The 12361-nt window shown below is 44.5% G+C and overlaps 1 protein-coding gene across 1 annotated transcript in view; it reads left to right on the top strand.

The window, feature by feature from the left end:
- SH3YL1 (SH3 and SYLF domain containing 1) overlaps positions 1 to 12361 on the top strand; it is a 414394-nt gene that overhangs the window by 209138 nt on the left and 192895 nt on the right. The window lies entirely within an intron of this gene.

Below are 12361 nucleotides of genomic sequence, written 5' to 3'. Positions count from 1 at the left end.
TTACAGTTTTAATATTTAATGTGGCAAATAGTCAAAGGACTATTATGCTGAATTTCTCAAATCAAATATGTTTTTGTTGGAACTCTTTCCTGAATCTCAAATCAGCCTATGAGAATAATTTACTTTTGTGGATAGTGAAGTCATTGTCTTTTCATGCCCGGTCTAGGACAAACCTCTAAATTCAGAGAGAGCCCACCTGTTTGTTAATCAGCTTGCTAAAAGTATTCATGCTGCATATGGTGTTATAATTTGCTGCACGACTACAGGGCCTGCAAGGACTATGCCTAGGTTACCCCTGGGAGCTATCAGAGGTCATAAGGCAAAGCTTATGTGGTGATGCACAGGAAGGCTCTGCGCAGCTTCTACTCAAAGTCGATGTCGAGAGAACAGACCCACTCCCAGAGTCCTTCCAGATTTTCCTTCTGGTCAGTCTTCATCCAAGTCAAAAAAGGAACATAAGAAGTCTAATCATTGCTCCTTCCTGCCTTTCTCTGGTTGAGGCATGAGGGTATTATTGTTATGCCTCACTGTCTCTCTCCCTTTCGACTTAGGAGACAATTCAGTCTCTGTTTGAGATGTACCCTTGTCGTAGTTTGGACTCTTGCTCTAGGCAAGACTGCTGGTTAAAGGATGACAGTACTTTTGTTTGTAGGCGACTGCGTCTTTCCTACAACAAGTCGCAACTGTTATCCCAACCTTACGAGCTCACTAGCAGCACCTCACCAGAAACACTATAGGAAAAGGTGATTTGTGGCAGCCTTTACTCATGGACTCAAGAGTAAGACATCTCGGGGAGTGTCGTGGTTAAACGGAGATTACCCCTTTCTCACAGATATATCATGTCTCATACAAACACAGGCAATGACAAAGATGCAGTAAGGTTTCAATAGTTTTTATTCAACATAACTGCAATTTGCGATAAGTTGCATGGGCTGCAATGATTAGGATAATGAGTAATGCAAGAAACAGAATTCTGAAGACGAGAGTCATTATTACAAAGACACCCACCTTCTTGCAATGCATAGAAAAGACATACGAGATGTAATATGCCCTAATACCCTAATCTGAAAGGCCTAACCTCTTACCTAAAGGAGAGATGGGTTTGTTAAACCTAATCTGCCAATGCCATGTCCATGAGAGGAGCCCCCAACCCTCGTTACCTTGGAATGAGGTCTCTATCTCAGACTCCGCAGGGACACGAAGACTGGGTCAGCATCAAAACGACTGCAGCATCGATATCAGCGATGGTGGAGATGCCCTCTGGTCGGAATCCCTCTGATTATCTGTCTAAAGTGCGATATATTTATACAGATCTTCAAGGACCCCTGACGTAGGTGTGTTCCCAAACAATAGATAACAGACATGCTTGGGACGGCAATTAATATAAACAATCCCTCGAAAGTATAGAGAGGGAAAATCCCCAAGTGTGAACACCTACTGTTTGTTTGTCTTTGGTGCTTGATCTTGACGCCTTAGTGAGGTGACACTGATGATGTAACTCATAACAAGTGGCCTAACTCTAAACAAGGCAGCCATCTTAGAAGAAATGAATAATTAAATGTGCTAAGAAAGAGCAAGCCAAGTAGGTTAAAAGTCACTAGGTGACGGGGGCACGAGTCTGCAAGCCAAATGCTAGGCTAACTCCTGTTATCCCATTAAAACGAAGTAGGATTCACTACACCCTCCCCATTGCCGTAACAGGTATGACGAAAGTATAGGAACCCAAACGGTAAAATTGCTCTGAACTAAAAGCTAAAAGTATAAAAAAAATCAGCTAAGAAATCTTTAAAATGTGTTAAAAAGATAATAAAAACAATGTCACTAAAACACATACAGAGATGTTTATGTCAACCATGACAAGCACAGCGTGGCAAAGCAAGTTAATTGAAGTGTACAATTTCAAAACTGGAATGGCAAATCAAATCATCAAATTATGTGCTGTATGCATGATCTTGAAGAGTGTCATCGAAGTCACCAACCAAGGACCTCAAAAATGAGTCAACATCATCTGATGTAAAATCGAGTGCTGGGCGGACAAACGGATCCACAGAGCAGTAGTGAGCAGTATTTCCTTGTGTAACGTTATCCGTTGCAATGTCCTCATCTGTAGTAGATCTCAAAACGGAAGGCTCCTAGGTGGCCTCGCGGAGCAACCTCAGTCTCAAGGGGCATGGCCGTGTATGAACCCTCATCGGGGACATCAGCAGTGCGTGGTCCACAGGAGATGTCGGTGCAACAGCAAGACAGACCATAGGCAGATGTTCAAAGAGACACCATATGCAACGGAAGACTTGGTTGTACGCACCAGAGAAGGGGCCGAAATGACAACGACCTGTCATGCTCCAATTCCACCAGCAAGGGTGCACCGAAGATTCGAACCATGCGCTCACGGCACAGTGGAGTTGGTGGGAGCGGCTCCATTGCTCTGTGTTGCTGGAAAGAAACAACCACTGCGAATCAGAAGAAATAGCCGTAGTAGTCCGGCAATCAAAGCCAAAATAGTTGGAAAGCCACCAAACACACTTGAAAAGAGCGAGTGGATGGCTGACGGGATGCCTCCGAAGACAGTCTGGAAGATAGATACAAAACCAGACCTGACAGCCTTAAAGAAGTGAACAATCCCAGTAGTGCTTGAAGCATTGAATATTCTGGATACCAGTTCTCCAAAGTGCTTGGGGAAGTTGGTATTTAATAGGGATTGTATCTCGGCTGATGATCTCGCAATCTGGAAAGCATACGTCTCCTTTGCGGATGTCAAGGCGACCTGTTTTTGAAACAATAGCGCCTTTAGCCTGCTCAGCTTTTCATAGTTCACATTAATAGTATCTCTGTGGGGCCACATGTCAGATACTTTTATCTCTCATGTGGGGGGAAACAAAACATGTCCACAACACGTAACGACCTTCGAGAACGAGATTGCGTAGGCAATTCCTGGTCGCATGCCGCAACAACTTTGATCGTTCAGTACCACATAACTTCCAATTGGAAAGTACATGAAATACCGGGCGAATCAAAGGGATGGGAGTACCTTTCAACAAGCAGGCCAAATTTGCGACCCCCGCATTGCAAAGACCGTGAAGAGACACCTGCATGCATACCATTGAATGACGAACAGCAGTCTTACATTCGCTTCCACTAAGAAAGACCTCTGTTTCGCCGTTCAGACGTCTGTAGTCAAAGGGCAACTCCCACTCTTCCTTAATATAGCTATCTCCTAGTTGCTCGTACCGTCCCACTGCAAGATGTTTCAGGCAGCTCGAGAAACTAAAGGTCGAAATCGGCAAATTAATTATGCCATGTAAGAGCCAGATAGTTGAAGGACTCTCTGCTACCGTGAAGGGTAATTTATCTAACTTTTCTACGCGAAGCATGGTGAAACTAGCCTCCCTTTTAGCCATTGTCTGTTGTTCCTTAAAAAAATTAAAAGCAGTGAAGAATTCACTCCTGTTCATATACTTCCATGGAATGCGGCCATTTTTCAGTGTCTGTAGTGTCCAACCCAGCTGCATGATGGAACGTAGCTGTGTTTGCCCATGATATAACCGGGATAAGTCTGTCTGATTGATATCAATAGCAGACGACACTATGGGGGTGATTCTGACCCCGGCGGTCCTTGACTGCCGGGGCCAGGGTCGGCGGGAGCACCGCCAACAGGCTGGCGGTGCCCCGCAGGGCATTCTGACCGCGGCGGTTTGGCCGCGGTCAGAAGAGGAAAACCGGCAGTCTCCCGCCGGTTTTCCACTGCCCAGATGAAAGCTGCGCCGCCATGGGGATTCATACACCCCATACCGCCATCCTGTTCCTGGCGGTTCGCCCGCCAGGAACAGGATGGCGGTATGGGGTGTCGTGGGGCCCCTGGGGGCCCCTGGCATGGGCACTGCAGGGGCCCCCGTAGGAGGGCCCCACAAAGAATTTCAGTGTCTGCTTTGCAGACACTGAAATTCGCGACGGGTGCAACTGCACCCGTCGCACCTTCCCACACCGCCGGCTCCATTCGGAGCCGGCTTCCTCGTGGGAAGGGTGTTTCCCACTGGGCTGGCGGGCGGCCTTTTGGCGGTCGCCCGCCAGCCCAGTGGGAAACCCAGAATAACCGCAGCGGTCTTCTGACCGCGGTGCGGTATTCTGGAGGGGGGAACTCTGGCGGGCGGCCTCCGCCGCCCGCCAGGGTTAGAATCACCCCCTATATTTGATAGTGAATATATCCTGTTGGACAGTGTATTCATGTCATTGTCGACAACAGCTAATGCTTTTTCTAAATTTTCTTTATCCAATTGCCTTAAACACGCAGCAGCCTCAATCTGGGAAAGTTTCCAAATTTCATTGTACATAGCATATAAAAACCTTTTCGAGCACTATTTCCTAGGACCCAGCAGAAAATCCTGCAAGTCTATATCTTCAGAAAGAGTGTTCAGATGTTTTTTAACTGCGGCTAACGTGTTGGTCTGTACCCACTGCTGGCACAGCTTACCCACACTGTATGTCGTAACTATACCTGTATGTTGACCCGATACAAAGCGAGGGTCTGGCCTGTTAACTGAAAAAAAACCCTGAAGAGTTCAAAAAATGAGCTTGACACTCATTTGTGTTAGTGGGCCGTATTAACCACCCTCTGGGACTGGAAAGTGAAGAATTATAAGTACCATCCTTAACCATTGCATCTAGCTTGTCCTCAGTGATATTGAGGAAGTATTGCCAATCTTTGAACTTTGCCGGGGTGGGGATACTGGGCATATTCAAGTGTTTAATTTTTGCTAACCCCAGACAGGATGTCTGCTGAATTGTGTCATTTAAGAAAATCATTTGTACAGGAATCAGGCATGCTCGGAATAAAGCCTCCCTACCCTGTATCTGCCAATCTTGTGTTCCCCATACACTTTTCAAATCAATAGCACTTCCAGTATTCATAACTTTCAACTGCGAGCCGGGAAACAAAAGGATCTGAATAAATCAGTTTTGTATCAGTTAGCAAAATGTTCCTAAATTGTGCCAGAGGTATCTTAATATGACTCTGCTTTTCTTGTGTCATGCCCAGAAAAGTATGTTAATTTATCACTATAATAATACTGTGGGCTCCCCACTGGTGGTGTAGAACAGTTTTCCCACTGTGTGTAATTTAATACTGGCCTATATCTAGTGGCACGGTATAGGTAGTAATGTCCCCAATTGTTATAGCAGAACATTTCCCCATAATTCATTGCAAAAGCAGAATAGTCCTTCATTTCAGTTAGCATGGAATCAACTGTTTGGCCATCCCAATCATCAGAGACATCAGGTGTAATTACATCAGTCATTGAAATTTTGAACACGTATGGTATTTGAATAATTTCAGTAGGCCCGTATATATCGAATTGAACTTTGTCCCACACAATCCCATCAGAAATCGGTATAGCTGTAATATTTACAGGGGACAAATCTCTCCGGACCTTATGTGAAGAATGATGTGGTGTTAAAATTTCATCAACAGACTCCACAGCGGAGCGATCAAGAATATAGTGACCATTTATAAGCAAAAAGAAAACAGTCACAAAACCAATCCATAAAAAGAATGCAAAAAATGTCAAACAGACCCATAAGTAGTTCCATGGTTATTTCAAATAGTTCTTTTTAAGCCATTTATACAGCTTACTACTTTTTGAAACATTGTCAATCACCGTAGTGGATGTGTCTGAAGAAAAATCATCAATGTCAATGAAATAGCCAGAGGCAGTCTCTGCAAACACGGGAGCCAGTGCACCATCCGTACTATGGTCCACTTCACTTGGGGGCTCTTGATAGACAGGGTCGTTAGTCTGTGATGTGTTTGTGTTAAAAAACAGCTAGATCTTGAACCGGGGTGGTCACTGAAGTAGTAACTGGAACCAACAAAAGTTCATTTTCCGCACTCCCCACGGTGAAGGAGGTGTCTGGGACAGCAGTGGACATTGTTGCATAGTCTGTAGCAGTGATGTTCGTCCTACTATATAGATGTATGGCCTGTTGGGTAGTGAGAGGGTATTGGGAACCACCCAAGGGACCGCTTGGTCTACTGTGAAGGATCGGCCACATGGTGTAGTTTGATGTCATCAATGGAGATGAATCTGTTTGTCTTAGAACCAGACAGTGGTGGTAAGATGACAGTCCTGGTGCCTTTTATTCCCAAGACCGGTACAGGTGCTCTGTATGATGGACCGAATTCTTTCTTCACTGCAATCTTCTCACAAACCAGATCCCCAACTTTAGGAATCCAGCCAGTTGAAGTTTTCGCTAAATCCTTTATTCCTAAGGTGGCAGCACTTGCAGATGACTTATCATCACAAAATTACTGAAGCTCCTGTAAAACAGTGAGATGTTAATTTATGTCAAATGGTGTTTCTGCTGCAACCATACCAGGGGCATCAAGATCTGGGACATACATATGTATCCCAAAGAGAACCTCATATGGAGTGCGTCCCCCCAAGGACCATCTTGGCAGATTATTCAGTGCTGTCTGGACCCCATATAGGTGATGTAACCAACTGCGGCCTGAACCTAATACTCAAGCTGTTAAGGACTGCTTTAGATCACGATTCCGCCTCTCCACGACCGAATTTCCCTCAGGATGGTATGGTGATTTGTAATGGAGTTCAACACCCATCGTCCCCATGGTATCCCTGAATGTCATAGAGGCAAATGCAGGGCCCTGGTCTGATTGGAATGCTGCAACCGCATATGTACAGATAAAGATCAGCAAGTCTTTTATAACAGTCTGGGTGCCAGCCAACCGCTGTGGCCATACACACAGGAATCTAGAACAAGAATCTACAGCGACTAAAATGTATTTGTATGCACCATCAGGCTGTAAGGGACCACAATGGTCCAGGTACACACACTGTAGTGGCCTGTTGGACACTAAGAGGGATGTCTGCCGTGGGCGTTTGATATTAGAACCCTTGATCTGCTGGCAAATGTCACAGTGAAGGATATACTGCTTTGTTCGTCTGCATAGACCAGGCCACCAGAAGCATTTCTGTAGGAGTGTTATTGTGGCCTGTATACCAGCATGTGCAGAAGCAATACCCTCATGCGCTGCTTTAATTAGATCTAATCTCTGGTCTTCATTGGGAATCACTCGATCTCCAACCCCAGGAATTGTTGTGTAAGTAACATTCTGCGCACTGATATGGTAAGTATAGTTTGTAGGGTATCCTTTCGGAAGGTGTTTGCCTGCAGCCGAAACTTTAACGGCAACCAATATTTCATTATCCAATCTCGTCTGAGAACGAGTCACTGCAGCCACAGAAGCCGTAGCTACTGCTGCTTTGGCCGCTTCATCAGCCTGTGTATTACCGGTAACGTGTACTCCTACACGTTCGTGTCCCAATGTATGGACTACATGGACACACAGCAGCTTATCCTTAAGATCAGTATTTTGTGTTTAATGGTGTTCCCTTTAGAATCTCTAAACCCATTCAGTTTCCAATGGTTGAGATAGTCATTGTATGACTGGACGCAGTAATAAGAGTCACAGACTATTAAAGTCTGGCAATCTGGCTCAGTATGTTCTAGTGCTAGAATGAGAGCTTTAAGCTCAGCCAACTGGGCTATGCAGTCCCCCAAGGTCTGCGTGTAGGTATTGTGAGGGTCGAAAATTCCATCTTCCATCACTCCGCTCACAGCTGCGCAAGCTGCAGAGTATTGATGTTTAGTACCTACAGCCGGTTGTGCTGAACCATCAGTGTATATGACAGTATGGTAGTTGTGTAGTGGCAAAATATTTAGAGGAGCAGGGTACTCTTGTTCGTACTGGAGAAATTCTTATGTCTGAAGTTTTAGATAAAAAATGTAATCGACATCAGTGGCGGTCAGAGACGTTGCCCATTGAATCCAACGTGGATGTAATCCTTTAGCATTGGGAACGCTTGCTTTGGTGACAGCCTCTAAGGCCGGCACTGGGGAGACAACAATAATACGTTTCCCCTGGGCAAGTGGCCTCTCTTTTATGACAGCCATCTGAACTGTCGTCAGAATTTTTTCTGTAGGTGCAAAACGCTGTTCAGCATTGGAGTATAAATGTGATTTATATGATGTGGGTACTGTGTCATCCTCATTAAAGGTGACATAAGTAAATCCAGTGGCACCAGCAATTATTCTGATGACCAAATTTGTTTTATTGTCACGTGTGTGCAAGTGTTTAACTTCTAGCATGTCCCGTTGCATTTCCCTAAAGATGTGCGTGTATTCACTTGTCCAGTGCCTGCTAGAAAATTTGGGCTGAACCAAGTCATAAAGTGGCTTGATCCGTTGTGCATAATCTGGAATGTATGTTCTGACAAAATTAAAGAAACCTAGTAATGACTGGAGTTTCTATAGCAAGTTAGGAGTGTATAGTTGAGCACATTTTTCCAAAAAGTGAGGGGCCAGGCTCTTTCCCTCTTTTGATAGCTCATATCCCAGGAATAATACATTAAGAAAGGCTATCTTGCTTTTCTTAAAATTGAATTTGTAACCGAGATCTGCAAATCCCAAAAATTATCGATCGACCCTCGCAAGATGAATGTCTAGGACGTCGTCTGTGAGATATATGTCATCCACATAGGATAACGCCTCGGAATCGATATCGTGTAGTATCGATGTTACACGGGCTGAAAATAGCCCATGGCTATTCTTATAGCCTTGAGGCAGACGACAAAAGTGTTTCTGAGGGCCAAATGAGAATGTGCTCAGGTCCGGACTTTCATGTGCTAAATTCTGGCAGAAGAATCCATTAGAAATGTCTAATGTTGTTTTATATTTTTTATGCAGTATAGTATTTATTAGTGCCGTGCTGTGTGAATTCTGTATAGCATATGTACCTGTATGACTATTTAATGACTATTCTATATGAGTGGTCTGGCTTTGCGACGGGGAATAACGGATTATTTATTGCAGATGTACAGGGCTCAATCACTCCATGGTACTCAAGTTGGGCGAGTATTTCCCTCACTGGAGTTTTCGCTTCATGTTTAACAGGATATTGTGGCTGCGGTTGGGGTGTAGACCTAACGGGAATAACATGACAAGGAGACTCCTTGCCCCAACCTACATGATTGCGGTATAACGCAGGTGCTTGCGCTAAAGCCCATTCAGAAGCATAGGCTTCTTTGTCTGCTTCCGGAACAAGATCAGAGAAAGAAGGCAAAATGACATCTTCCCCATGCGGGAGCTTGCGGACGTGTTCAGGTGGCCAGTCTCTTTCAGCCAATAGGATAGCACTAGTAAGTTCATCCCAAAATATCACACTAATAATGCGCTCCATGTCTCCCTCTGTCTGAATTTTTAAATCATAAACCCTGTCGGGGGAGTACGCAGCCATCCGCTGTTTCAACTGCAATGAAATCGCTAGTTGCTGTCACATCCAGATGATCTTTCAGACTCTGGCAACATATCGTGACCCCTGCTGCGCTGTCTAACAGAGTCACTGCCCACGTCTTGTTCCTCAACAGTGTTCTCAAGTATACTGGCATTCTTAGCTGTCAGTGCTGCCACCTTTTTCTTTTTAAACTGTGGCTTTTGCTGAGGAGTCTTTTCTTCTTTTTTTAATGGTAGACTGCGGAGAGTCTTTCTTTTCTTTTACATATTCAGGATGTCGATCTTGACGGCCCCCTCTCTCGCTACGTCTATCCGGTGCATCCTGAAAGGAACGAGAGGGACGTGAATCAGTAAATCTATCTGGAGTTTTAATGTTCTCCCTATTTCTAAGATTATATCTCCTTTCGGAGTTCTGTGGGTGTGGAGAATCAGCTCTCTCATTTCTTCTTTCTTTGAAATCTTTTTGTTTGTCCCAGCGCTTCTTCGAACCCTCTTGTGCCTGCTTTGTACCCTCCTTATGGGCGGTACCTTGTAATTCCAATTTCTTTGGTTTGGCTCCCAAACTATCCCGTCCTAAACTGGAATAGGTATCGGAAATAATTTTTGGTAACTGTCTCTCTTGTTCCTAGCGTGGAATTTCCCGGAGACGCTGGCGAATTGGCAGTGCTACCGCTTCCCCTTTAATGTTACTGAGTATTATAGAGGATACAGTGTCAAAGTTACGCATTAATTTCATCCCCAGATCCAGGGCTGGTGCAGCCCCATGCTCATTTTGTATTTGTTTTAACACTTCTGGTAAATTGGCAAGTGTCGGGGTACCATGTGTGGTAGTATATATGGCAGCGAAGACTGTACCACATGTGGCACAGTCATCCACAGAGTGAACCATCCCAAAGTGCAACACATAGTGAGCAGTCTATGTTTTTCCTGTGGTCCCGTATGGGGAAACACAGCTTCCAGCTGATTAGTTTTCTGGGCAATCCAGAACGGTATTTTTTCCTGTTCCACCGGTACTTTACCCATAATAGTATGTACTGTTTGCGGATTAATCCCAGTAGCCAATTGAAAACCACCAGGTGCTGGCAGTGCTGTTGTTGTGTTTAATGTTCGCATTAAGAACTGAACTAATCATCTATATAATGTCACTAATTCATTATATAAATCTCGCAGATCTGCTAGTGGCATATTCCGTATGCCTGGGTGAGGTGTGTATGTGGCAAACATAGGCCATGTAGGTCCGTCGTTACTTAAGGGACCTAAACTCACTCTTTGTAGTACATGTGGTAGGGCGCCTTCAATCCAGTTCTGATGCTCTTGGTATGTGAGCAATATTTCATGAAACTGGTATGCTCGCTATCGCTGAGGTACGTTCACAATTTCATATGTGTGGAATGTATGTATTCTTTGGTCAACCTCAGGAAATATGACCCAACAGTAAAATGTTTCTGTTTGGTATGCTTCATTAGCTTCTATTATAAGAGTAAATGCATTAATAAATGTTGTGTTAGTGCTTGTCTAGCATTTTCAGGAATGCCAATGGCGTTAGCCATATTTGTTTAGAAAATGGAACACCAAAAATGGGGAGTAAAGTCCTTTTATGAGTTCTAGCTCGAACCACATCCAGAGTAATCAGGTGTTACCTTTTCATCTGAGGAGTAATTTCCCAAAGACCATGGACGTCTGGGTATAACGGTACTTAGGGTACCTGCTGTCTGTGAGACAGTGATAGTCTGGGTATCTGTAAATTAGTGCCTAAACACCATCGTTGGTGGCGCCATGTCGTAGTTTGGACTCTTGCTCTAGGCAAGACTGCTGGTTAAAGGATGACAGTACTTTTGTTTGTAGGCGACCATGTCTTTCCTACAACAAGTCACAACTGTTGTCCCAACCTTACCGGCTCACTACCAGCACCTCACCAGAAACACAATAGTAAAAGGTGATTTGTGGCAGCCTTTGTGCATGGACTCGAGAGTAAGACATCTCCGGGAGTGTCGTGGTTAAACGGAGATTACCCATTTCTCACAGATATATCATGTCTCATACAAACACAGGCAATGACAAAGATGCCGTAAAGTTTCAATAGTTTTTATTCAACATAACTGCAATTTGCGATAAGTTGCATGGGCTGCAATGATTAGGATAATAAGTAATGCAAGAAACAGAATTGTGAAGATGAGTCATTATTACAAAGACCCCCACCATCTTCCAATGCATAGAAAAGACATACGAGATGTAATATGCCCTAATACCCTAATGTGAAAGGCCTAACCTCCTACCTAAAGGAGAGCTGGGTTTGTCAAACCTAATCTGCCAATGCCATGTCCATGAGAGGAGCCCCCAACCCTCGTTACCTTGGAATGAGGTCTCTATCTCAGACTCCGCATGGACACGAAGACTGGGTCAGCGTCAAGACGACTGCAGCATCGATATCAGCAATAGTGGCAATGCCCTCTGGTCGGAATCTCTCTGATTATCTGTCTAAAGTGCGATATATTTATACAGATCTTCAAGGACCCCTGACGTAGGTGTGTTCCCAAACAATAGATAACAGACATGCTGTGTGAACACCTACTGTTTGTTTGCCTTTGGTGCTTGATCTTGACGCCTTAGCGCGGTGACCCTGATAATGTAACTCATAACAAGTGGCCTAACTCTAAACAAGGCAGCCATCTTAGAAGAAATAAATAATTAAACAGAGCAAGCTAAGTAGGTTAAAAGTCACTAGGTGAAGGGGGCACGAGTCTGCAAGCCAAAGGCTAAGCTAACTCCTGTTATCCCATTAAAACGAAGTAGGATTCACTACACCCTGCATTCCCAGACCCATCAGCAACACTTCAGCAAATAAAAGCCTTCCGCAAGGCAATGCTGCTCATTTTTGGCTGGATCACCACCAGCAAATTCGTCCTCAATGCTTTCTAGATGTTTTTTTAACCTGCTTCTAGCTCTGCTTCGGCATTGCAGAACACCTGCCCCAGCTTTTCATTCATCAATGCCAGCACTGATGCAGAGGAGCACCTGCAACCTTTTGTTTTGACTAAATCTGCACTGTTTTGGC

The sequence above is a fragment of the Pleurodeles waltl genome, chromosome 5, assembly GCF_031143425.1.
Source record: "Pleurodeles waltl isolate 20211129_DDA chromosome 5, aPleWal1.hap1.20221129, whole genome shotgun sequence".
Classification (NCBI taxonomy): domain Eukaryota; kingdom Metazoa; phylum Chordata; class Amphibia; order Caudata; family Salamandridae; genus Pleurodeles; species Pleurodeles waltl.
This window is presented reverse-complemented; position numbering and strand designations above follow the sequence as displayed.